The 27,660-nt window shown below is 40.8% G+C and overlaps 1 long non-coding RNA gene across 1 annotated transcript; it reads left to right on the forward strand.

The window, feature by feature from the left end:
- Positions 1–1,585: 1,585 nt before the first annotated feature.
- Positions 1,586–27,660, forward strand: LOC115949529. Its single transcript, XR_004082976.1, has 6 exons — positions 1,586–1,723; positions 2,391–2,624; positions 2,881–3,038; positions 17,229–17,321; positions 18,278–18,460; positions 27,629–27,660. It is a non-coding gene; the product is annotated as an uncharacterized LOC115949529 (long non-coding RNA).

The raw sequence follows: 27,660 nt of genomic DNA on the forward strand, positions 1-27,660 counted from the left end.
GCTCAGTATCAAACCTTCCTCTGCTTCCCATCACGCAGAACCTGCTGCAGCCAGGCACTGCTTCCCTGCTGAAATGGCTGCGGCACACAGCCAGCCCAGGTTAGCAGCTCCATAGCTTGTGCTACAAAAAAAGGGGAAGGGGAAGAAGAGTGTGCATTGCACCTTTGTATTTTCACAGTTCTGTGAAATAATCACACTCATCATTGTGAGTGTAATTGGACATTTTTCTAGCTGTTTACAATAGGTCAGTGTCCTGCTTCCTATGTGCCATCTCACTGCAATGGCTCTTTTTGTTTGCTGAGTACAACTTTAGGTGCAGGTTAGTAAAACAGCTACAATGGAGTCATTGATGTGATTATTGGGTTGAAGGAGAACAATAAATGAAAATATGTTGTGTATATTATGAGATGCAGGACTCAAAATGACTGTCATATAAAAGTGGGAATGAAATAGGTCTCTTTTTTGGGACCCAAAAAAAGGCAGTAGTAAAAAGCTCAGTATTTTACTCCATGTCAGATGATTTCTCTTCTATCTGAACTGGCACATTTCCTAGAACAATATTATTTAAGGAAATAGCTGGCCCATCATAATGCTTTCCTTTCGCTGTGTATCACCCGCACAGCATTTTGCTGTGATCAGAAAGGTAGAGCATGAGAACAGAGGGAAGCTTGAAGGAAGAGTCACTCCATGCCTCTAAACAACAATGCAGCAGTTCCAAGGGAAGTAATGGAAGTGTAAGAGAAACTCACTAATAATTTAAGCATTGACATATTCAGTGAGAGAAAGTACATCCCAACTATCATAATTTCTTTCAGGTTTTACAAGGCCACATCATGAGTACTTCAAATCAATGAGAATGTTTAGGCCTATGTCTGAGATTACAGTAAAGCCATCTAATTTCCACAGTGCAAGGAACTCCCAACAAATTTTGTAAAATCCGTAAGTCTAGAAGTCTTGCATGTGAACAAAATCATGTTGTTCTACTCTTAAAAATTGAAAATACAAGATGGTACAACATGTTTTGAAATGTCATAGGACTGTCCACTTGGATGAGATGCTGCTAAAAAATCCTGTTAGGGTTAGAAAATAAGGTTTTAGTTCAACTCCTGCTGGCCTGTGTTAAAGAAGAGTTTGATTTAAAGGCCCTTCTGTCTAAAAAACCCAGCCACAGAAGAATTTAATTTCCAGTCTCAGAAGCCTGGGTCCTTTGGAGAACTCTCACCTCTGGCATTTTACCTTTTGGGGTTTTTTTCTGCTAGCAAAGTTGGGAATCTTGGAAACACATCAAAATTAAAAGAGGATGGGCAAAAGAGGTGTTATGCCAGGAATAGTGCAAGTTTTACATGATTTTACTTTTAGACTGCTTTTCTTTCAACTTGAATGGGCTCACTATACTTCACAGCACTTGCAAGAATAGCTCATGCATTGATATGTGATGTTGGGTTTGAAGTGTTAGGCAGACACCCTAATAAATAGTGTGATATTTAAAGAGGATGAAGTGACACCTAGTGAGTTATTAACTTTTATTTTGTGCATTTTGCCATCTGTCTTTCCTGCTATGCTTCTTGTGTTCTCAAATGCAGATCCAGTAGTTTAGCCGATTTTGTACTGAAGCAGCTCTGATGGACCAAAACCAAAGTTTTCAAGGCAGAGTTGCCAAATTTGCCAATGCTGATCTGGAAGTCAAATACCCAGGTGTTTTGAAGAGTGAAAATGCTGAAAAGTGAGTATCTCACTGACAGTTTTGAGTCCTTTTCAAAACCTAGCTTTCATTTTGCCACCTCTCCCCGAGATCCTTCGAAAAATACAATTCTAAATGTGTATGTTGAGCATTTAAAAATTGGTCTTTGGATTCTTTTTGGAAACAACTCTGCAGCTCTTTTGAACAGAGTTAAGGTAATTACTGCATCCCCTGAACTCTACTGACATGGTGCAGATAGGAAAAAAAAAGCCATCAATGCTTTGCATCAACATTTAATTGCATTTGACTAAAGCACACATTTGCTGGAAGCATGTACTCCAAAAACCATGCAGATGTAATTTTAAAAATGTTGAAATGAATTGGCTTGAGCTTTTTACTTTTGCTAAAATATGAGTCAATGCTTTTACATTTAAAAAACCTCATTTCTGTTTCAAGAGATCTTTTTGAGACTGTAACCAAAGCCAAATAACAGCTGTGCCACACAAGCACGGGAAAGAAACTCTTGTTTTTCCCCCCAAAATACATGGAAAACCCATAGTTTCTGATCTTGCTACAGCTGATTTACTACAGTTTTAACTTGGCAATCTAAAGTCATGTGCCAGAGATTTATGATGCTTCACTTTTACCAAAATTCCTTCTCTTATGTAGCTTGGTATCATTTAAAGTTGGGTTCGCTATGTTTTTCCAGAGCAGGGTGACAAGATCAGAATCCCCTTGACTTTGCTGTGGCAGCTGCTGCTTGGGCTGCACACCCAGCTGAGGAAGCAGCACAGGAAAGGGTGCTCAGAGTAGTTCCTGCAGCTGAAGAAAGAGCCTACGCCAAACTCAGGACTCGCCTGTGGATCACCACATTGCTTTTGGAGGAGATTTTTAAGGAGCTGTGGGACTTCAGACTCGAAGGATTATATCATGATGAAATCAGGTATTGCAGTTACTGTGGAGAGGCACAGCATTTGGTCTGGGCTAACAGAAATAGTTCGCTCCTTTTCTGAGGAAAATGTCTCTTCAGCCTGACTTAAAGCATTCAGTTCAATGTCCATCAAGTGTTTCAGGTTGTTCATTTGGGGGTTGCCACTTTAGATTTTGCCCTTTTCACTTGCCACCTCCAGACATTTCTTTTTGAACCCACTGGCAGGCAGTGCTCCATGATGTCTGATTTTTCCCTTTCTCTTTCCCAGGCAAAACTGCTCATCAGATGACCAGAATTTGCAGTTTCCATCTGCCCCAAGCTGGACTTTGGGCTAGAGGAGTAGCTGCAGGCTGCTGGTCTCCTAAGAAGCACAGGGCTTGGGGTCTATCTGTGCCACAGCACCAAGAGTTCATTTATCTCTCTCTGGTAAGTACATGCAATGTGGACACACACGTAGCTCTTATGTAATCCTCCTTTAGGGGAACATCTAAGGCTCCTCTCCAAAGCCTTGAGGCTTTGTGTTGGGTGAGCACATCCCATAACAATCCTGGTCTGTGCTGGAAATAATCATACGGTAAATTTTGCTCAGGGTTTCCGCTAGTTTTGCTGGATAAGGTAGATGGTGTTGTGTGGAGGGCGTGCAGCCTGAGCAGAGTTGTGTGGGAGCACTTGGGCTGACCTGTTCTAACTTCAGAGCTGTGCACAGAATTAAATGCAGCAGGGAGAACTGCAGGGCTCCTTCTCCTGAATGACAGAAATCCTTCTTGACAGACACAGGGAAGCTGGAATTGCTGTATGGCCCCCTATACCAATACAATGCCATTTCTGACATTCAAACAACAGTTTAATTTTTCTGGGGAGAAAATGTCTCTAAAATTTCTGGGGAAAAAGTGAAGGAAACCTTCAGCAAACTGCAGATGGAAAGCTTATATTTATGTAAAATGGAAACATGCTGCGAATCATTGGAGAAAACCTATATTTTCTTGCCAATTATAACAATATTAGGTAGCAGTGATGGTTTCCAAGGCAACCTGGACACGGGTGCATTCATGTGGAGTGTGTGTGACTACCTGCTTTGTCAAGCAATGGATGCATGTCAGAAGGTGGTGTGTGGGGGGAGTACAGATCATTTCATCAATCTACACTACAAAAACTATTTAAAAGCAGAGGGTTTGGGTTTTTGGTTTTTTAGTTGTATGTCTGATTGTGCTGAGCATTTCCATGCTTTTCTAGAATAGGCAAGACATAGGAATAGGCAAATATGTGGGAGCCAGGCTGAAGACACCTGGCTGGTGGGGTGTCCAGAGGGGTGTTGCAGGAGGTCTTCTGGGCACAAATTAGTGTGAAGTCTGTTCATACATTCTCTGTAGATGTAAACAAATGTACAGCATCTTCCCCCAAAAAATTTCCTTCTTCCTTTTGCCTGAAATGACACCAGCCTGTATTTCCCAAGGTGTTAAACCAAAGGAGCTCTTCCAACACCTTGGGTTTCTTGCCTTCAATTGCACTGCTTGGTACCATCTTCTTTTTTTCTGCCCCTCATTCCTCTCCAACACATCTTTATTTGGTGTATTGAAGCTTTCCTGGCCTCTCCAGCTGTCCTGGGAAGACAGAGAGCAACAAACAGTGTGGTCCTTCCATATGTTTTCTTCAAACTCTTGTTTCCTCTGAAGAGCCATTGCAGTTAAATATTGTGTGAGGACCCTGCTGTCAGTCTCCAGGGAATTCACTGCCTTGTCTTTGGCCTTTTAAAAACTTCCAAGAACTGCACATTTAGTTTATTTAGAAAGATACCATCAGGGCTGCCCAATACCTGATATAGCTGTCAGGAAAATTAAAAAAAACCAGCCTCATAGCCACCCAAGGGAACTGAGAAAGCAAGGTGGGTCGTGTTCATCAGCCTTGACTGCTTTACAGATTGCTAAGGCAGTTGTGACACAGCCATGATGTAGAGTCCATCCCTCGCTTTAGCCAGTCAGGTAAACTGAGCCTGCAGGTCTGAGCTGGCATCACTGGGAGCAGGGAAAATCACCAGGGGATGCAGCTGTAGCCTGAGATTTGGCTGAAAATTTCCACTGTTCTTCAGTAGCAGTCCCCTTTCCAAATTCATTTTGCTTCAGGAAAAGGCTGAGAGGATTCCCAACCACCTTTCTCTAAACCAAAACTGTTGTGGTATTGAGCTCACTGTAACTTTGCGGCTTCCCCTGGGAATTAAAAACAGTCATGTGAGGTGTTCAGTGAGCAGTTACTCATTGAAAAATGCCAGTGTGATGCCTGCTGGCTCCTACCACACTGAAACTCTGCTAATGTGCACAGCCACGTTCCTTCCTCAGCGCTGCTTGCAGAGTAGCCACGGCAGCTGCTGTGTGCAGGGAATGGCAATCAGGCCCTCAGCACCCAGAAGTAAGCTTGAGTGAGAAATTAAGATGCTGGGAATTTCTGCTTAAATTATTTCACCTAACCGTTGCCTTTTACAGTGGATTACAAAATGCCCTCTGTGCATGGAGATGCGGATGTTCACACACATCTAACTCAGCTCAAGAGCTCACACTTGTGTGCAGTGAGAGCCCACCCAGCTGAGCAAGCTGGGAAAATGTAACCATCCACCTTCCCAGAGATCCTCCTCTGCACTGGCTGTCCCGAAATTGTAGGCATAAGCCTGTTTTTTCCTTTGGTCCTGGGCAAGGGAAGATAAAACTTGGAAAGAGACAGCCCAGATTGTGTCCTTTCAGTACCCAAAAGGGGCCTGCAGGAAAGCTGGAGAAGGACTTTCTGCCATGGCATGTTGTGGTAAGAGAAAGAGAAATGGATTTAAGCTGAAAGAGGATAGGTTAGATTGGATATTAGAAGAAATTTGTGGTGGGGTGGTGAGGCAGTGGAATTGGGTCTCAGTGACCCAGTGGAATTGGGTCTCAGAGAAGCAATGTCCAGGTGCCCCATCCCTGGTCATTGATGGAAGGCATCCAAAGGTGGCAGTAGCTATTAAGCACTAAATATGTTATTGAATACTTTGGCCCGAATAATTCAGGTGCCCTTAACACCTGAGTCTTGTGTTTAAGCCTCTCAGCCCCCTTAGGGTTCCACATTATTTGGTATTTTGGGTTCCAGAGAAAGACACATCAAGCTCTTGCCTTTAGAGGCAAAATCAAACAGAGAATTGAATTTCCCTTCCTTTTTACAATATGGGACACTTGACAGAGCTACAGAAATCCCATTTGAAAAACGATAGCTGTTGATTTTCTGCTTGCTGAGAATTATTAGTATTTTTTCTATCCTGCAAAACCAGCCATTAAATCAGCAAAATGCTTTGGCATTAGAACCATTTGGAATGTAAAAAATACTGCTGCTTCTTGTTGAGCTGCACATGTTCAGTTGCAAAGTTAAGGGAAAATCTAAAAGTACGAATAATGATCTTTATTTGAAAGACATTTTACAAGTAAACATACTACAATTGTAGCTACAAATCAGATAATTGCTGAATATACCCAGGAGTATAAAATTAAAAACAATAAAATCAAATTTAAGTCCAAACAAATAAGAGGGGAATTTTAAGTAGAAGTTTCATATTATTGATTTTTTTATGGACCATTTCTTTATCTCTAAAACCTCAAATACCACATAGTGGTCTCTAATCATCTATGTTATAATATTTAAATGAGCATATGCTTTAACATAAAGTGGTTTACAGTCAGTTTTTCTATTACTGGATAAGAAATGTATCCATGAAACATAAAAAGGTCAACTACTTCAGTGAAATAACTTTTAAAAATAATACAGTTTTACAGCCATACATAAATATATATATATTTTATTATGTCAAAGAATATGAAAGAATATAGCTCTGTGTTAAACTGCAAGTCTTTCAAGGAGGATACATTAGCATTAAACTGGGATGTATGATCACTGAAATACATTATTTCTGCTTTGGACTTTACATTTCCAAGAGAAAGGTTTTCCTTCTCCCTGCTTCCCAACTTTTTTCTCCACTCATAAGAGTTTTTCAAAGTACTAATATGTCTTGTCACAATGTATTTTAGTAATGACTAATAAGACATTTGGGGCTGTGCTGGCTCCCTGCATTGTGTCCAACTCAGTGGCCCAGCTCTGCCACACCAGGACACCCCAGCTGGTCTGATCATGTTTTGGGAGGCTGCTGGCAGCTGGGATGGGGAGCAAAGCTGAGGTGCAGCCACAAGGCAGGTGACAGAGAGGGTCTGGAAATATCCCAAGATGGGAAATAGCCAATATCCCAAGATGGGAAATAGCCAAGATGGGACTTGGACTGAGAGGAGCATGCAAAGAGACGGTGCTGAGATTGATGGATGTGGAACAATCATCACAACTCCCTGAGAAGGCAAAAGGAAAGGGAGAAGAGACCAGAAAATATATTTTGTATATGTATTTGGCCCTCCTATCAGCCTGTGACAAAATATGGCTTGGTGTGAGCCGATCCTCAGAAAAGTTCCAAATCCCTGAATGGGTTTTGTAACTTCTGACAAGTCTATAGCAGCCCAGATATCTCTGCTGAGCTGCCAGCTAGTTCCTCCTGTGCAGGCTGCCAGCATGTCCCCCCCTTGACTGTGGGACCCCAGGAATACAGGTTCCCAAATCATCCACTGTTCCACTGTTAACTAATATCTCTAGGCCATACCCAACCTAAGTTTAATGCAACTAATTAAAAGGATAAGCTTGTTTCTGAGGAGCAGCTGTTCAGAGTTTGGAGGTAGAAGAAAGGTAAAAAGCATTCCCATTCCCTTCACGTCCTTCCTCTGAAGCAATCAATAAGTTTAATTAGAGTGGTTAGGAATGAACTATGAAAGCAGCAAAGTTAGTATCAGATAAATTAGGGAAATATTGGGACAGGAGAAATATTTGTGACATTTTTAAAAGAAATCTGACGTAGGTAATTGCCAGTGCTGCTTGTTGTGGAGGGGAGGAGTGCGTGCATCAGGGCCTCGCAGCAGTGGAAGGAAAGTCTATTATAATCCATCCATTTCACACACTGTAACTGCAGTCTCCATAAGTAATTGGAGGGGAGTGTGGTGAAACACCCATGCCACCCTGCTTGAAAATACTGGTGTTCTCTTGCTGATTACCCCCAAAGTCCATGGGCAACATACAGGTTTGGTATAATGCAGTATGACATAATCCTCCTGTGTGCAAGTCATTGCACTTTGCACGTACACTTCTTTCTGGTACAGAAAGAAATCTGTTCAAAATAAGCCACATCTCTTCCATTCCCTCTTGCAGCTGTTCTGGACTGTGCATCTTAAAAATGCTTAAATACATATTTTTAGGGAGATCCTCCCTCAAATGATGGGCACAATTCTAAGATGTGGAGGTTCTACAGTAGGGATCCTTTATAACTGCAGTCATTGCCTTCCTGAAGAAAGAATTTTAAGAAAAACACTTTATTTCTAAGTCAGATTTTGTTGCTGGTGGGACTGTTCATACTTTTGACGTTATGCATGTTCTTAAGAGACTTTGCTCATTTTGGGTCAAAGTGATAGAGACAGAGCTGAGAGAAGCATTCATAGCAAATATCTTTGTGAAAAATGCTATAGATCTGTTGATACCAGAATGTTTTGTATCCTTTTAGTTATTTTGGTGTAGTGAAAACATCTGTTATTTTGTCTGAGGCACTGAGCTTAAAAATTTTATTAGCTGAAACATCTGAACTTCCATTTAAAATTGCTCCTTGCAACAATATTTTTTGTATTCAATTGAGACACTTCAAAACAAAACACCTTGCATTTTGGTGTTTTTTTCTGAAAGGATAGAGTTCATTGAGTGTGGAGGAGAGAAAAGATTGGATTGTTCAGTCCAAAGGAGAGAACATGATGGAGGATATCTTTCCAAATAGATAAAAGGCTGATGCAGTAAGGAAGGCAATAAATCTGCTCTCCCTGTTCAGGGTGGTCACAAGAAGAAATAATGGGACTTTAATAGCAGAGGAAAACAACCCAAAACATCAAGCTAAGCATTAAGAAAATATTCTACTGGTAAGGCTATAGCTCTTGGAGAATTCTGCCTGACTGGAGATCTCCACCAAACAATCTCAAACCTGGGTTTGAGGTAAAGCACCCTCAGGATAACAGAAAGGACTTGTTCTGCCTGAGGGCTGGATAATCTCTGAAGTGTCTCCAAGGCTCGGGATTCTCTGATGCTGAGGGCAGTTTTTTTAAAGATAAAGCACTACTAATATGGAAGGAGTCTGGTAAGAGAGTGTAGATGCAGCAAGTAGACTCTCAAAGAGAGTTTCCTTTGGACAGCAGTGGCTTTGGCAGGCTGGTGTGGCTGTCCCCAGGCCTTGCACGTGCCTTGCCTGAATGTGGTCTGCGTGTTCACAGGCACAGATGGGGCTGGCAGAGGCAAAATAGCTCTTTTAATCCTTCTAAGAAATCACAAATTAAGATGTGATTATAGAACTGTTAAAAAGGAATTACCAGAGAGGAATTTCCAGATGGTCATGCAGAATTACTATTGAAGAGTGAACAGCAAGGTTGAGTTATTTATCCAAGTGCAGTTCTTTCTTCTCTTTGTTTCGGGTTGGAGAGTTCCATTCTGTCTTCCAGTCCATGTAATAATTTCTTATTCAGTCCAGTTACAACTACCTTTCTGCCTGCTAGTTCCATTTTCTTGTCCAGTGCTGATAATAATCTTTTAAACCTAATTCCTCAAGAATATAAAATGATGGGCTCAGTTTCTTCCCTGCTGTGGAAAATAACCTTGAGACTTTTTTGGCTGGTGCAAAGCTTATTTGACTGGGTGTAAGGGATGCTTTGGTACTGCTCTGTGGAGCAGCATGCCATTCTGCATGATAGGGTATCAGAGCAAATCACTGCTGATAACCTTCTAGGTTAATTGCTGTGCAAAGAGTGCCTTGAGTCAACACATTATGTTTAATCCCAGAACACACTCTGGCTGTCTCTTTACTGCAACTCTATGGGTCTTCCAATTGTTATTTATGCATGATAGGTGACACTTATTTCAAAGCCACCTAAGTGACTTAGACACAGTACTTTAAATGTTTTGCAGGAGCTCATCCCTGTAGATGGTTCTGGCATAATATACATGCCAAATGTTTCTACATATTCCAGCTAATGCATAGATAATTCCCTACTCCTTTTCCTTATCAAAACTTCTAAATCCTTATTTGTTCTAGCTACATTTTTTAAAAGTCTTTTAAGTGAGCATTGCACCTGAGTCTCAGAGGTCACCATGAGATCCTGACAGAAATTCTCATCAAACTGGAGGTTTCTGTATTTGATAAAGTGTCCAAAAGCTCTGTTTATTCCACATGGCCCTCTGGGAAATGATCCCAGGGATGGAGAGAGATTTCAGTCAAATCAGTGGAAAGATTCTCGGTGTCACTCCTTTGGCTAAGACCCATAGAAACTCCAGAAATCAAAAGCCTTGCACAGCACAGGACTCGTGGCTGCTGAGGATTAGGCTGTATTGCAGTTTTACTAAGGAAAATTTCTCAAGGTGTTTCACAGGAACTGGATTCACATTCTTATTGAATTTTGTGGCAAATTAGATTTTGCTACTTCTGAAAAAATGTACCTTTATGATCTAACAGGATCAATGCTATTGTGGTCCTGAAAGGCACACTTCTAACACAGCATCGAGTTTCCCTAGGTTTAAATAATGCAAAATAATGTACTGAAAAGTAGGGCTGAGCAGGCGCTTGTTCGCAAATTCACTGACCAATCATGTGACAAGAGGAACTCTGGTAGCTTGCTCAATACTTCACTATTCATACTGCATGTGCTCAGTCTCTTCTTTCATTAGGTCTTGCACTTCCAAATCACAACATTTTTCACAACCAACTATTTAAGTATTCTTGCCATGACACATTGCAAGGAAAGGCGGCTTCTGTTTCTCTTTTAATCTCTTACCCAAGAAATTGTGCCTCTGCAATGCTCTTTCATTTATTACTGTATCACTCACAGCTTCATTTTTTTGTTTTCTCACACCTCCTTGTCTGCAGTATTCCATCCATAGTAATCAAGGGTGTGACTGAATTTACATCACCTTGTAATACGGGGAGTGGAGTAAGGAAGGAAGACAGTGCTGCACACACCCTGTTGATCTCAGAAAAATGGTCTGTGTACACAGCATGCAGTTAGTTCAGCTGTAGTAAAAACCAAAGAAAATGCTGTTTTCTTACATTGCAGTCAGCTAGAAGCTATTATAAAAACTTCCACTATTGGCATCAAAATAAATCTTGGCTTCCAGATAAAGCAGTATAAGTTTTCTTTGCAGGTTCATAGAGTAGCTCCCAATTTACATCTTATATACAGAATCTGTGGAAGGAATGCGTATTACCTTTTTCATCAAAGTGTTGATCTTTGCTTTGTAGCCTGTGAGGCTTTCCATCGCTTCTTTATTGCTTTCAAGGCTGGCAGTGTGCTCACAGTGAGGACTGCTAAAAGTTATTTTTTCCTTAATCCTTCTCCATCACATGCTTGGACCTAGAGTCTAAACCTAGCTTATAGACTTTAAAGTTAACCTTAAGCATTCATGAAAGAAACTTACTGCAAATATAGCAGTGGCCTCTGTAGCTTCTTTGTTTATAATTTTAAATTTTATGGTTTTTTGGAGGGGATTTAAAACAAAATATCATTTGAAGTCATAAAATGCACATCTGTGAAAGGAGGCATGCAGCTCAAAATACAAGGTAGACACAGAAGTAAACAGCTCTGGGAACGAAATGCTCTCAAAGTACCCTTGCCATGTAGAATGACTCACCTGCTAAACTCATACTTATCAGCTCACACAAATGAGTAGATAGGTTTCAGTAAAATGCAGGACTTTCCTGATAAATTGCAACTATTTCCATGGAAATGATAAGGATTTTGCTACTTGGGCTATTTCTGTGGATCTGTTGTGTCACTGCTATATACTCTTTTCAAGTTGCACTTGTTCAAAAGATTGTATCAGCTGGAAATCATGATTTCTAGTTTGAGGAAAGTTTTTTGTGGAAAACCTTTGCTGATCCAGATCACATCTTGTTATAATACAGCTCTTTTACCTAACTTAGACTTGCTTGCACTTTAGGCCAGGGTTGAGATTATCCTTTAAAGGATAGGTTTGCATTCTAATCTTATGAGAAGAAGGAAAAGATTAGAGGGTGGCATTCACTGGCAAATTAGGAACATTCTTCATTTGTGCTCCTTGTACTGCAGGCACTGAAGGTTTAGCTGCTGATATATCCCAGGACTTTGCTGTCCACATTCTGGTTTAGAGCAGTTTTGTGACTGCTCTGACCCTCCTGTGATGACACTTAATAGACATTAACCTTCTTGGGAGGGAACGGACCACGCTCAGGTATCTGGGCTCCTTGTTACATAATGCCTCTAAGCTTAGCTTTACAGAGGCAGGAATGACCGTGAATTAGTGCTAAATGAAACAGGGAAGAGAGGAAAGACAAGTGTTTTTTGTGTGTGGATATGTCTTCTGGGGAATGACCTACAGAGAAACTGTGCAGTGAAAGGAGTATTTGATAATGACTAACACTCAGTGAGCAGTCAAATCCAATGAAGATATGCCTTAGAAATCAGCTGTGCTACATAAAAGAGAGGTGCAGAAAATTACCAATGCATTCCTCAATATAATAAGTACTTTTTAACAGAATAGGCAGAAGATGATGCTGCGCAAGGACCTATCTTTCATTGCTTTAGTTTTATAATGAGACCACAGCAACTACCTTTTGTCACGAGCAAAAAAAAAAGTGCTTTCTTTGAACATAAGTGCTAGTAGTTGCATAATATGAAACTTACTGATGCATATAATGGTAGCACTGGGCCGTCTGAGCACAATGTACGCTTTAAAATTCATCTCTGCACAGATCAGCAAGCACATGCAGATTCTCCCATGTTGACAAAAGCAGTGCACTTCTTTAGGAGAAGCCAAACTTCCAAAGCCTGGCAGCTGGAGTTTGCAGGCTTGTTGTTCCGTTATTAACTCTCTAAGCCTCAGGGAAGGGGTAATGGATGAGATGATCCCAAGAGGTCCATCCCAGACCTACTTTGTTTGGTTTCATGGTTCCTAACCAAGCAAGCAATAAGCACAAGCGTTCTCTGAAATGAGCAGAGGGAAAGCGATGTGTATTAGTTATGCAAGATACTCTGTTCAGCTCCAAGCTGTGTAGTCCATTCCAGAGCTCAGCAAAGAACAGGTGCAAGGAGCCACAGCCACAAACACAGTGCTTGGAGGGACCCTGTGACCCCCAGTGATGCTGAATGTACTTTGAGGAAAGCCACAAGACTGTAAAGAATGGATTTCAAGGCAGTGACTTTGAGCAGAACAAGACTGTTAGGGAGAACCTTTCCCAAGAGTCCTGAAGTGAGCAGACCTTGCCAACACTGCTCATCAAAATCTTATTTATTTTCAGCAAGAAAAAGTGGCATTTTACAGTCATGCCAAAATCACACAGCCAATATTGTAAATACCAGAAATTTGAATCCCAATGGCAGAAACATACTGGGTTTCCCTGTTGCTGACTTATGTGCTGTGATCCTTTGGGAAGTGTGGGTCTGGGGGGAGAGGTCAAGCTCCCACCCAGGGCAAGGCCAGCACTGCATCCAACCATGTTTGCTTGGGGCTTTGTCCATTTAGGACTTGAAAGCCCCTGAAGTCTGAGATTCCTGTTCTTACCTGTCCTCCCAGTGAGTGCAATTCAATCCATTATCTGCTCTCAGGACTGGGGTTGCCAGAGATTAACCAAGCCTGGCTAGACTGTAGCTGTATCTCACCTCTTTGCCGACCTTTTGCTGCTCCAGTTGTCATCTTCAACCACCGCTTGCAGCTTGCCTGAAAGAGACTTTTCTTGCATATTTGGTGGTTTCAAATAAAAGCTCACTTTCCCCCCATCTTTTTATAGAAAAGGAAGGGCACATTTTTTAGAATAAAATCTGTCCCAGTCTTTTTGCAGTCCTTTGACTACAACAATGCATTTCTGGGTTTCTCCCTTTGCCTTCTTCCAACAAATCAAGCAAGTCTTCAGCTCAAATTTTAAATGGAACCCAGATGATTTGTAGGGATTTTGTTATGCATTGTAGAACATTTGTACTTTTATGAGCTCAGGTCAGAATTTTCCTTGTGTCTAGAAGAATCAGCTATCTTTCCCCATCACCTTTCAGGGGCTTTCAGGCATACAATAAAATACTCCGAGTGATTTAGGTACCTACTGAAAGTCATTCAGAGAGAAGACCTATTGCACTTTTAAAAATAAGTCTTTCTTCAATGTGTTAAAAATCCCAGCTGCGACAGCTGTGGTGATAATGTGTTAAGTTGAACTCTGCCTTTTTGTAAAACAGGATCGTTTTTCTCTGTCTTCTGGCAGATATGCAATCCAGAAAAACAAGTCATTAAAAGATTCATTTGTAAGGATAAACAGAATTGACGAATAAAGCTATTTTTTGAAACTAGGCTGAAAAAGTATTTTTTTCTTGAGAGGTGATGATAGATTTCAAAGCTCAGTCCATGCTACCTAATGCCTACACCACAATTCTTTCCCCAATTAGCTGTTTGTAAGGCAGTGACATCTTCCACTTGTCACATTATAGACTTTATTCAAATGAAATACCTGAAAGAAAAACCTCCAACCTGTCCAGTACTACCGAGAAGAATTCTATTATGTAAATCTACTTCCATATTTTGGGAACAAATGATAGGCAGGACATGAAATGGAAAAATAAATTATACGCACACAAGTAAAAGATCAGTCAGGCAATGTACTGAGGTATCATTAGGGCTGATGAATCACTATTATCATTATAAAAATAACATATAATGCTTCAAATCCTGCATCGTGGCTGACTTCTTTGCTGATGAATATTTATGCAGTTTCTTTTGTTTCTTTGTGTGTCTAACAGATGCCAAGCTAAGTTCAATAGACAAATTGCATCTCTGTGAACTGTCACAGCCTTGTCCTTGTTTTTTCTAGCAAACTGAAGTTAAATAGGAAAATAGAATAAATAAACAGAGGTCAGAACCTCCATCTCTGTACAAGATTCAATCAACTGATAAATAATGTGAAAGCATTCAGATCAAAGAAGGAATGAAATTTAAATATTCTTTATTTGAAATAAACCCTTGCATATCTGCACTCTGAGGATCATAAGTTACCTAACCAATGTGTGCATCATAACCTAATTAGCCACATACTTCTACTAAATTTCTCAATATTCCTTGTGTCTGTGTTCCTTACCTTCAGTGCAGGATGGGAGAATTATTATAAGTGTATGGGGTTTATTAGCAAATAAGGCTTATAAACAAATAAAAAAATTACAAGGAGGAAAACAAAGATGGCTAGATAATGATGTTTGGAGACACAAAATCTGAGGTTAACAACTTTACAACCTTTTTCAATTGGTAATAAATCAGTTCAATTAACTCAGTGTCTTAGCATAATCTTGTTCCCAACCAAACTTTTATTTTAGCACAGTAGTCTTTATGGCAGGTGATTTTTTTTTTTTTTTTTTTTTTTTTTTTTTTGCTGTGCCTCCAGATGTACAGTCCTATTGATTTGCTTTGCAAGCTTTCTGTATAAGGTAGAATCAATGGAGCACTGTCACCCAAACAACTCTGAAGTAGAATTTATAGATTTGGGGAAATGACTTAATTGCTGGAGTGATGTTGGTATCTAAGCCTGCCCACTTACACTTGTGCAACTACTGTGCATTATCCAAGTCCCAGGCATCAAATATGTAACAGTATATACAAGTAACTGGAAAATAATGTAAATACTTCTGGAATGTCATCACTTTTGTGAGGCATTACACAGAATTTAACTGATGCTTACACAGGGATACCATCTCTGAATTTCGTCCTTAATTCTTCTAGAACAGCCTTAAGTCTTTTGACATCTCTTAAGATGCACGAGGCTTCCCACAGCTAACTCTGGATATATGAAAGCAGAGTTTGCCATTTAAAACAATAAGAGGCAGAATTAGGTAAAGGATTTTCTCCTCTCTCAGTGCCAACCACTTCTTTCTGTCTTCATGTGGAAAGTCTCTGCAAAAGCAGCATGCGGGATTTGGTAGTGATTCAAAGGGCTAAAGAGATACATGCCTTCCAACAAGCATATAGCTCAGCATCACCTCACTGAGTGACATATTGCAAAGATCATAGGTCTGCTTTGATAAGTAGAAACTCACATAAAAGTTGATTCTCCCTCATCAGCTTGATTGTTGCAGTTCCCATCAGTACAAGTCCCACAAATCACTGTGATTACTTACTGCCCAGCCTCTTCTCCAAGGTCTTGTAGTCCCTCTGTTCCAACTTTTTCAGGAGGTGAACTTGCTGATATTTAAAAATGACAAGACTGCAACCAAGCAGTGAGCATGTTTTGAGGGGACAGGGAGATTCTTCCTTTGTTTTGTTTGGGTTTTTTTGATCTGTTCTGTTTTGCCTGGTAGTGCAACACTCTACATCTTTTGGGCAGCTTTGTCCAGGAAATTTTTTATATATTCACAGAAATCATCACCTGCCATACCCAGCTATACAGAAGGTACTGAGCCTTACTCTGAACACCTCCTACTTCTGTGCTTGGCTGCTGCCAGGGTGTTTTCCTGTGATGCCTTTGCCAAGGGATCCAACAATGTGTAACACCACACCATTTTCTAGCACTTCCAACTCCTGAAGACAGCATTGGGTCTGGAATCAGAGGAGTGTTATTTACAAGGAAATCTTTGTACATACCTGCATGATACTGTCTTTAGCCAGTGTCTCTTCAGTGGCAGTTAAAGTCATTTGATTCACTTGCTTGACCAGTTTCTAATTGGATATAATGAAGCAATGTGAGATCACTGTACACACTCCCTCCAGCGCCACTCAATTATTCTTTGCATCTCTGTGATGAGATCAGCAGGACAATTTCGTGCATGCTGGGCTTTCTGTGCAGCAGAAAGTCCCACCCAGCTAATGAGGCTTTACTGCCATTCCAGCACCATCACATTTTTATTCAATTCTCCTTAGATTTACACTTCATATTCATATTCCCCTCTGCAAGTACCACATGAGAATATCAGCTTCTTAATGCAAAACAATACATGATCTGGTGGTGTGCATTACACATGTATACTTTTTGCTAAAAATCAGCTGTGCATTAAATGGATGGTATTTCTATTTAAAACAGCCAGCATGATCTGAACAGATACACTGTGAGCTGGTTGCCTAGGCAACAAAATTCATCAAATTAGAGGGGTCTGTAACAGAAGATGTTTATCTAGCTTTAATTTTGGGGCCTGGTTTCTAAAAATCTTAATTGACTCCTTTCAAATGTATTTTATCTAGTGATAATGCTACATTTCAAGGACCAACTAGGACAGATCCATCTACTGTATCTGTGATACAAATGATAGATATTAAGCACATAAAATAGAGACAAAGATTAAAGGGTAACTTATTTCACAGTTTGGCAATTGTTTAGATTATTGAACTTTGCCTCTTGGCTGCTAGGTTCCCCATATATTTGTTTATTCACTTCATTCATATAAAGCATCAAAAGTTATATTTGTCAATTTGACAGCAACTAGGCTATCAGCTATCAAAATTCTTGACCTTGTTTTTATTAAGTTCTATATTTTCTATCATGTTTTCTGTAAGTCTCCCTGAAGCATGCTTCTCTCGCCGCATAACTCAGCACCATGGACAGAGGTTCTCCCTAATCCTGGAAATGCTGTTGGACCTATTATCAAGGTATTGTAGACATTTTTGTTTTGCTTCACTCTTTTTTTTTTTTTTTTTTTGCTAAATGGGATGGGCTTTTGGCTTTTGCTCTCAGTAAAGTATGAATGCAGTCTCCCTTAATAACCCCCATCCCCCAATGGATGCAGAAGTAGGGTTCCAGGTTAGCATGGCTTTGCAGCAAGGGTTTTAGGGCTTGGTGCTCCCACACTGGGAGCTGTGGTTCCATGACAGAGCAGCTGTGCCACTCACAGAGCTTGAATCAGTGTCTTAGGGGTGACATCAAAGTCAGCTGTGAAGGGTGACGCTGCAGGGCACAGCTGTTCCATCAGTGTGGATGTGGGGATGTATCACCATCATATTTTCTGGAAAAATCCCCTTGCCCAGGATTCTTCTCCTGGGAAGCTGAGAAGCCTCAGAGAAAACAGAAAACAAATTCTTATCTCATTTGCTTCTCTTATGTTTTGCTGCTTTGAAATGTGTTTGGAGATTGTTTATCCAACTGGTGATTGTTTAATTGGTTTCATGTGAATTGTTTTGACTTAATGACCAATCACGGTCAGGCTGTGTTGGGGCTCTGGAAAGAGTCACGAGTTTTCATTATTATCTTTTAGCCTTCTGTCTGTATCCTTTCTCTATTCTTTAGTATAGTTTAGTATAGTATTCTTTTTTATAAAATAGTATCATAAAATAATAAATTAGCCTTCTAAGAACATGGAGTCAGATTCATCATTCCTTCTTGCCACGGGGCACCCCGCAAATACAAGAGGGGTGGCTGTACAACTGAGGGGATGCTGCAACACCAAGCTGGGGAGAACCATTTCAGGTATTCCAGCATCACTTCCCTAGGAGTTCAGCACCCATAGCTGGAGGGAAAATCCCAAAATGCTTATCTCCCATTAGTCATTACCTAACTGAGTAGATAGTCTAAAATATTCTGTGGTAGGTAACTTCCGTTGTTCTTACAGCATCAGAGACTTCTGAAAAGCCAAGCAGGTCATGGCAGCATGGGTCCATCCTGCAGGTCTGTGGCAGCTGGTAAATTGCTTTCAGAGGAGACTGTGTGTGCAAAGTGTCCCCATTCAGGATCTCTTGGGAACCAAGTTTTCTGGCTTTCCAGGGATTTCAAAAGGAATTAAAATTAATAGGAGGTAAGCGTTCAGATTTCTTAAGAAGTTTTAAAGCCAAAGCCTTAATGTTTCTGTAGGTGGTTTTTTCCAAAGTGCTTGAGAAATCTGAGAGCAGGAGGCTCCCTGCAAGGCAGCAGGACTGCACTCCTCAATCCCTTTAGGGAGAGGATTGTGGGCTGCTTACCCAAGACAGGTAGAAAACATCTCCCTAAAGAAATTCTCCACCTTGTGTTTCCTTTCTGCTCACCTGGATTATACTGATCTGCACTGAAAGCAAATGTAGGACTGGGAATCAATCACACATAAGTTGCTTCTGCTGTCCGAATTTAAGTATTTCTTAGTCCTTGTCTGGAGCTGTGGTTTAGGGGGAGGCATGTGCAGTTTTCTGAATTTTAACTTTGGGAGGAAAGAATTTGGTGTTCATGTGGTCTGGACAGCAGAAACTTTGCACAGATTATGGTGATATTACTTTTGTTTTGCCTCTCTTCCAAAATTAAATCTCAAATCAATTAAATTAATTAAATGCCAGATTAATACTGATTTCCCCACTGTAGATTGAAATTTCTCAGCACTTTGTTTCTAGAGCAGATATTCTTGCTTTTCAGCACTGTTTTTCACAGATGTTTTTAAAAACCTTTGGTAAGTGTATCTTTAATGCAACACATGGAAACAGTCTTGTGCACTCATGCTTGTGTATTCAGGAAATAGAAATTAAACTGATTTGAGGAAATCTGGTGAAAACGACCTATCAAATGTACTAAAGTTTCAGTGCAAAATGCAGGCAGCAAAATATTTTCTGCTCAGCTGAGTTTGCCTCATGCTTTTCTTGCTGAGCACCATTTGCTTCCTCTCCTGAGGACAAGATCTTTCTCGCTTTCATTAGGCTTCTCTAAAAATTCAGACAACACCATTTGCTGTTCTCTGCAGATAGATTTTGGCCTTTAAAAGCTCAGTCTTGCTGTATGATTATGCAAGTACTACTGAATATTATGATTCTGGGTTTTTATTCTTAACTGTCCATCAATTTTTAGTACCTGAAAATCTCAGTGGTTTAGACAAGAGAGAGATGTCAGATTCAGCTCAAAGGAGCTGCCATGATAGCAGCCTGTCACTAGGACCACTCAGTGACTCAAAATAAGATGCTTTGTTCCTAAGCCTTCTTTTGTGTGTAGCTCTGGACATGTATTGTGATGAGTTCAGCTTAGACAGATGTGTTTGCAGGTTCTGTCTTGTTCTTACAGTAAACAGGAAAGATGGAAAAATGTACAACTAATTGCCAGTGGGGTAATGAATTCCCTCATACTTTGACAGAGCCTGTTAATGAAGTTGTGGTCCTGTGGGTTGTTTAACTAATTCTGCTGGGAAAAGGGTAGCCACATACCAGAAGGGTAGAGACCCGTACCATGCTACTCAGGATTAAAAAGAAAAACTCTGGCTTACGTTGATACACAATAAACACAAAATATAAAGTCTTAATTAGCTAAAATATTTTACTGCAAACTTCCTCTTTTTAAAAAATTATTATTACTATTATTATTTCTTTGGTGTTTGAGGTTTTAAGACACTTTTAAAGATGAAAATGAACATTTGGAAACGAAGAGACATTTGGAATTGAAGTATTTGTTTAAAGAAAACAAAACAGAACAAAACATCAAGAAAAACAACAAAAACTCAAAAAGAAACCCAGCAAAAGCAACCAAAAAAAGGCTCAACCCAACATTTCAACCTGAGATGTCTAGATTGTTACTATCCTGTACCTTATTCCTTCCCTAGACCTTCACTGACATGAGGAGTGAAAACAAACTGAAAGGTTCTTTTTCCAAAAAAAATACTGTAGTATTACCAGGTGGCCACTTTTTTTTTTCTCCCAAAGCATTCTTTGATAGAAAAAAAGTCTTTGCTTTGTGCTTATCTAAGAGCATGTGACATTCATCTGAATTGCAGGTGAGCTCACAGAGGACTACAGATCTTCTGCTATCAGCAAAAAACACCTTTTGAGTTAGCTCTGCACTGGAATAGCTGAAATCCTCTTCAGCTGAAGGCAGTGGCAGCACAGCCCTTTATAAGAAAAACAAACAAACTGAAATCAGTCTGTGGGGCATTTACTAAATCACATAGCCAGAATTCATGTATAGAGTATTTTAAGCCAGTAAAATCTGCTTGTGGGAAATACATCTGGGAGCAAAATTACTTAGGATTTCTCTGTGTCATTTTACTTTGCTTTAATTTTTGAGTTAAATTTGGAATAGCTTAATACTTTTTTCTGAAATGTGATAGGGCACAGAATCTAATAACTGGAGAGTGGCACAAAACCTTGGATTGGAGGCAAGAAGCACATAGAGGTGACTTCTGAACCCTTGCTCCTTCCATGGCTTATCTCACCCAGTATGATATATGCTTACTTGCTCTTAATGACAGTGAAAGTGGAAGTGGAAAGTGCTAATGGTGCTACTTTTTTTTTTTTTTTTTTTTTTTTTTTTTTTTTTTTTTTTTTGTCTCTGGTGAGAGGAAGTTTATGTCAATCCATTATTTGGCAGTGCTGGATGGTTCTGTTGAAATCACAGCTGGCTGGCCTTTTCCTGCAGTAGCAAATAGACCAGTCTGGCTATCACATCACTGTTTTGTGTCTCCTGCTGGTATTGCCTGTCTCAGGACCCACATCATCCACTGTGGTTGAGCAGGTTAGTCATCTCCATCTCATCTCCGTGCTGGCTGAAGTGCAGACCCAGACATTTCTGTGCACAAAAGGCCCAAACCAGGTCCCATCTTCCAACTTCATTTCTAGTGTCTACTGCCACTGGTTTGGCAGATTGTCCTTTTTTTTGAGCCTGACACTGAAAACATGCCCTTACAAAGTCCCAGTGGTGTGCTCAGCACCCTCCACAGCTGTTAAGGAAGTGCAGCAATGGAAGGCAGAGCTTCTTTACACAGACACCCCGCCCTCCTTCTTCTGCAGTCAGCTTTTCCCATTCTTTTTCCACAACCCAAGTCACCCAACAGGCTGACAACCTGCCAACAGGTCATATTGCCTCCCAGAAAACACCTTATTTCCCTTCATATCTTTAGAAGACTAAGACATTTCTTGAGAATTTTAGGAAAGATACCTACAAGATGGTGGCCTGCAGTGATCCCAGCACAGCCAAAAAAAGGAAACAAGAAGTTTGTCCTGCAGATTTGGTGTCTTGAAGGAATATGAATGACCCAGTCCAAGAAGTTTTCTAAATCCATACAGGGATCACTTTAATCATCTGCAAAATCACCTGCAGAACAGCTTAGAAATAATTTCTTATGTTATATATTTATTCTGTAGTTATTGCCTGAGGAAGAACCACTTCACAAACTTTATGGTCAACATAAGTTAAGCCTGGCTGACCAGAGAAGGGTCTTTTCAACTTCCATGAGTAGCCAGCTCACAGAAATTTTGTCTGTTCACCTGAATGGGGATAATACCTTTGAAGTCCATTTGTACAAAGGGAAATAGCTGTATTTCAGGCAGGTAAATCACAGTTAATGTTCTTTGAGGGATTCTGCATTGGGAAGCCTTACTGAAGGCAGTTGGATCTAGGAATATTTGCAGTGTTGATCTGTTTTCACAAGAGTCAAACCTACTTCTTGCATTTCAGGGATTTTCAAATGTTTGTTCTGTATTTCTTTAAGTTGCCTGAGTCCTATGAGGGCTTAGGTCACTCCATCCTGCTCACCAGAATAGGGCACAGGGGTTTATGACCTCATGTGCCCCAGTGGCATCTGTTATCTTTCATTGTTATATGTTTTGCTTTCTTTGCCCATTTCTATGGCAGCTTTTGACAATGTCCCTTCTATTATGCAGTTAAGCATAACTTAAAAAAAAAAAACCTGTTAAATTTTCAACAGGGTCAGATGTCAGGCTTTTTTGAACGAGATTGAACATTTGGCTGGCAAAGCTCATCTTGGCAAAGCAGAGAAAAATTCCTTTGTGGGGAAGCTTTTTCTAAAATGTACAATACATCCTGTGACTGTGGGTGATAGCGTCTCTGCACTGCATCCCCAGCATGAAGTACAGGCAGGATGACAGCAGCAGAAAAAAATCAGCCACCAGTCTGGACTACCTGCATCCTTCTAGGCAATTGCACTTCTCTCATTGTACTGCTCCATGGGTTTCTCTGCAGGAGCAAGGCACACTAGCGAACTTGTCCTCCTGGTGAAACAACAAAGGGAGCTTTTCTTCTCATCTTGCTTTATTTAATTAGAAGAATCCAGAGCTAATAACACCTGAATCCTGCACAAAAAATGCAGTGGTAAAAGACAGTATCCACAGGGCCCATGTCATGCCCATCTGCTCCCCAGCAATTATGATATCTGTGGTGAGCCACTCAGACAGTCACTGCACAGCTGAGAATGACAGTATTGTAGAAAAAGTCTTGTAAAAATTGCTGGTGTCGTAGTCAGTTCTTCTCCACCACCTTGAGAGAAGCTGAAGTTGCCAGGCACTAACTATATTCAAGAGCTGAACTCCTCAGTCCTTAAGTGTAGGACTAAATTACTCATGGGGAGGGGTCTTCCGAAAGTCTGGTCTGACCAGTTTTGCTTCTCTGGAAATGAGATGGGGCTCTGACCTTGTATTTGCAGTCAGGAAAGAATGAAAGAAGGGGCTCCTGTGCACAAAGCCTGCAAATGAGATCAAAGAGGATTCAGAGATCAAAACTTAACAGGAATTTGGGGAAGAGCAAACAGCAGGTTTTCTTTAAAAATTCAGATATGTAGAATGAAGATCAGCAGTTTCAGAAGATACCATGTTTATCACTGATACACTCCATTTATTTTTGTCTTCTGCCCTAGGAAATGACAGTGTTCTCAATGATGGGCAGGCCCATGAGCACACCTTGAAACCAGTGGATGAATGGAGGGACACACGCGTGCATTGTTTACACCTCGTAGTACCGAGAGATGAGTGATGGGCCAAGATCTAGACCATGCCTCCCCAGGGGTGGGAGCTGAGGTCTGTGCCTGGGGCATCCCTGCCAAGACACACAACACGTGCCCCCAGCTGGCCCCTGTGAGCTGGGAGAAGCAGGGGGGTTGCACTGGGGCAGGTGCTGCCTTTGCAGCTGAGATGGAATTCATAGGGAGAGGAAATGCAGGAGGCCTTATTTCAAAGCAGTCCCTCCCTCTGTTGCTTTGAGGGAAGCAGAGCAGCTGTCAGGAGGAATATCCCTATTCCATATGGCTGTACTATGTAAATATAGCGCTGTAAACAAAGACCTGCCAGGGAATTAATCCCAGGATGACAAAAAATACATGGACACACTTTTGCTGGCTCTTCTACCACTCAGAGAAGTGAGTAATAAAGGCTGAATTATCTATTTTAAAGAGATTCATTCATATTTTGCATTAAAGTATTCATATTTATATAAAAAATAAACCTCATTCCTCCTCCCCTTTTTAAATCGCAGCCATATTCTGTTGCTTCTAGAGGAAGTTTGTGTTTGTTTCAGTGCTTTGAAATTAATTTTATATTCAAATAAATTCTTCCTCATTTAGGAACCCTTGAATTTTTGAAAACCATAGGGACCTGAAGGGTGTTGGAAAGTCCATTTGTTCAAAATAGTTCCATGGTGAAGATTTGAAAGCATTTAGGAACTGTTTTGATAATCCCTCTACTGAGCTACTTTATAACTTCAGACTCTAAAATACTTCCCTGATTCTGGCCTAAATCACTTCAAAAACAGAATTTAGACACTTAAATCATTAGGAGAAAAAAATTCTACCAGCAGCATATAAGTCCTTCTGAGAGAATGACGACAGTGTCTTTGGTGGCAAGTCCAGAGAAGCTGCTTGTCAGACAAGAAAGCAAGTTTTGCTAGCAAGAAAATCCCCTCAGCTTTGAAAATTAAACTGCTGTGATACTCTACAAGTCATATGCTCATTGCAGCAGCCTGTCATCACATTTCAACACCTTGTTCAGGTCTCTCACACCAGAAAGCAGTTGCCTTCATAAACCAGAAGACTGTCTAGGTTTGAAAAGACAGGTGTCTGCTAAGGAATGTAGGAACCTCCCTTGAAATGGAAAATGTAAACCCCGTCCCTCTGAATTATTATAATTTTGAAATTAAGGGGCTCTCAGGCAAAGATATAGGAATAGTAATAACAGTTCTTTACTAGGAAAATTAGAAACACAAATCCAATAGTACAAAAAACCCCAAACTACTGACAGAGTCAGAATATGACCTGACAGCCTGTCGGTCAGGGTGTTGGTAGCAGTCTGATTAAATGGTGGCTGCAGTCCTCCTGGAGTGATAGATGTGGTTCTGTTTAAGCAGCGATGCTGTAGAAGGGTGGAGTTTTCCTCTGAGGGTCCAGTGGTGGTGTAGATGGGCCTGGTCTTCCTCTGGGAATCCAGTGGAGAAGAAAGCTGCACTTTGAGGAATCCAATGGGAAAAGGCTGCCTGTGGTGTTCCAGATCTCAGATTATATCCAGGCACGAATGCTTGGCTTCTCCCCCTGGGTGGAGCATCTCACAATGGGATGGTGTAATTTTTATCAGTCATGCAGTGACACTCAGTGGCCCATTAACAGAAGATATCCCACTGGAGGAAGATAGGTTGTGGAAGAGATAAAGAAAACTGCCCAACTAACAGAAGGTAACTGCCCCACCTCCAACAGATGGGGATAGAATACATACCCCCAGCCACATCTTGTAGCCTAAGACAAGGACACATAGGCATCTCTCCAGAAAGAGCAAAGCACGGCAAATTCCTTCTGTGTCATACCTCATACAGCAAAATCAAGAAAGAGTTTTAAAGTGGTTCACAAAAAACAGAAGCAAAAATAATTGGTGTAGACATGTTAGATGACCTACCTAATTACACAGTAAATTGGTAATGCCTTTGTGGGCACACATGGGAGAGGAGTTAAATATAGATCCTGACTTATCTTCAACATGAGAGTGTGGTTGGATATTTTTTTTTTAGTCCAACAGATTTGGACTACGACAAACGTGTCACCTTGTGATTCTGCATATGCCCTGCACTAGGTAATACCTAGAAATAGTTTAGACCCTCATTTTGTCTAAACCCGGATGCCTATTGTCACAGGGCTGGCAGATGGGAAATGTGACCTGTTGGAGGTAATTGTTTTTCTGGAGAGGAGCCCACTGCCTGTCTGGGCAGGAACATTTCTACCCTTGGTCTGCAGTCTCCCAAAGGGGTTAGATCATAGAATCATACAATATGCTAAGTTTAAAAGGACCCATCAAGATCATCAAATCCAATTCCTAGCCATGTTTAGAACCATCCCCTAGTCACACCATGTGCTTGAGACCACTGTGCAAATGCTTCTTGAACTCTGTCAGGGTTGGTGCTGTGACCACTTCCCTGTGGAGTCTGTTAGTCTGTTGTAGTGCCCAGACACCCTATAGGTGAAAAATCTTTTCCTAATATCCAGCCTAAACCTCCCCCAACACAAGTTCAGTCCATTCCCTCAGTCCTGTCACCGCTCACCAGAGAGAAGAGATCAGTGCCTGCCCCTCCTCTTCCCCTCATCATAATCTGCAATGGAGTTTACCAGCACCTGCAATTACATGGTCCTCGCTTACCTCAGAGACAGTGCAAGAAATGCAAGCTGTGCACCAATCCTAACTGTGCTGGGAGCCAGGTCCTCACTTCTGTTGTGCATGGGGTGACTCTCTCCTTTGTTTGACCAGTGGATTTGGTATGATTGTCTTTTCATTGTGGCAGGCACCTCACTGCAGAACAGCTTTCCAAACTGAGAATGGAAATGGCATGTTTCATTTCAGGGCTTAGGGTCACCACTTCTTTCTGCCCCATCTTCCTTGGATTGGGAGAGTTTCTTTATACTGTAGGTTGTGATAAAATCTTGTGGATGTTATATTTTTGCTCTCTCTGCCAGTAGCATTCCTCTAGCAGACAGAGGTCCCATTTCTTCTTCTCATGAACCTTTTCAAAGAGAGGAAAGGGTATTGATCTTTCTGGATTTTTCTTGAAGCTTCAGTCAGCTGTCAGCAGGTGTGGCACCCAGGCAAAGTACTCTCTTCTTCTTCTTGGCTGCCAAGATCCTCATTCTGCAGCCTTCCAGTCCACTTGGTGGGCTCTCAGTGAAAGCAGCTGCTTGTAGGGCTGTAATTAGTAACTCTTCACCAGCCTCTTGCCCCACTGCTGCTTCTTAGATCATTTTCGTGGGGCACAGTTTTGCTGAGATTATCTCCTCAGCAGCAGTGCTAGGGGCACCAAAAATGTTCCAATTTTGAAGAGTGACATCAGTAACTTTGGACATCTGTTATGATATCTACTGAGATTTTGGGGGGAGGGGAGAAATAGCTAAGCCTAATAACAGCAAACATTTAAGAAATAAGGTTCTGACTAACTCATTGAGTTTTCCTGGGGGATTATTATTTTAAGATAGTTAAAATAAGAAAAGAAATCTTGGTGGTAGTTTGGCCCCAAAAAAGATCTACTATGAAGACAGTGCGATGGATGTGTTTCATAGAATGAATATCAAACACTTTAATGTATTTGCTAGAGTGAATAGATAGAATTTCAACTACTTCTTGAAGTTGAAATACTGATCCTAAATATGCTTGAAAGTAGGCAGAGTCTAACTGACTACAGCCCAAGAGGCAGGAGAATTCGGAAGTCCATGTAACTTCAGCCAAAAGATGTTAGTATTACTGCTTCATGCATTTTAACATGAACTCAAGTTTTAGTTTTTTGAGATCCTCAAAGCAAAATATGGGAAGAGGTCACCGTAAACTTATCTGCAGCTTGACAGGCAGTGTCTGTGTCCACCACTCCATCTGCTTAACCTTCCTGAGAAGCTGATGTTCATCTTTGGACTTCAGTTAATGGTTTTGTTTTACCGAGAAAGAAACCTGGATCAGTAGCATTCACGGGACTGCCAAATGAAAATGGAATTCAAAAATGCTGACAGTTGCTCTAATAATCAACATTCTGCTTTGAAATATTCTTGACACTTCCTTTTCAAATTAATTTGAGAAACATTTTATATGCAAAAGTCTTAAGGAGGTTTTCCTGACCCTGGTGTTTGAAGATTGTCCTTTTTATGCAGAAAGCTGAAGGGAGCTCCTGAGAAAAGAACTTATAGCAATTCTCATATTTAGTACTTTGACTATATCCTAAATATGCATTATGTAGGTGAAGGTTTTTTATTTTGTTTTCTTTGGTTTTGTTGTAGTTTCCTTACAGTTCATCCACACTCCAAAAAGA

Source organism: Geospiza fortis, unplaced genomic scaffold (assembly GCF_000277835.1).
Source record: "Geospiza fortis unplaced genomic scaffold, GeoFor_1.0 scaffold11, whole genome shotgun sequence".
In the NCBI taxonomy this organism is placed as follows: Eukaryota; Metazoa; Chordata; class Aves; order Passeriformes; family Thraupidae; genus Geospiza; species Geospiza fortis.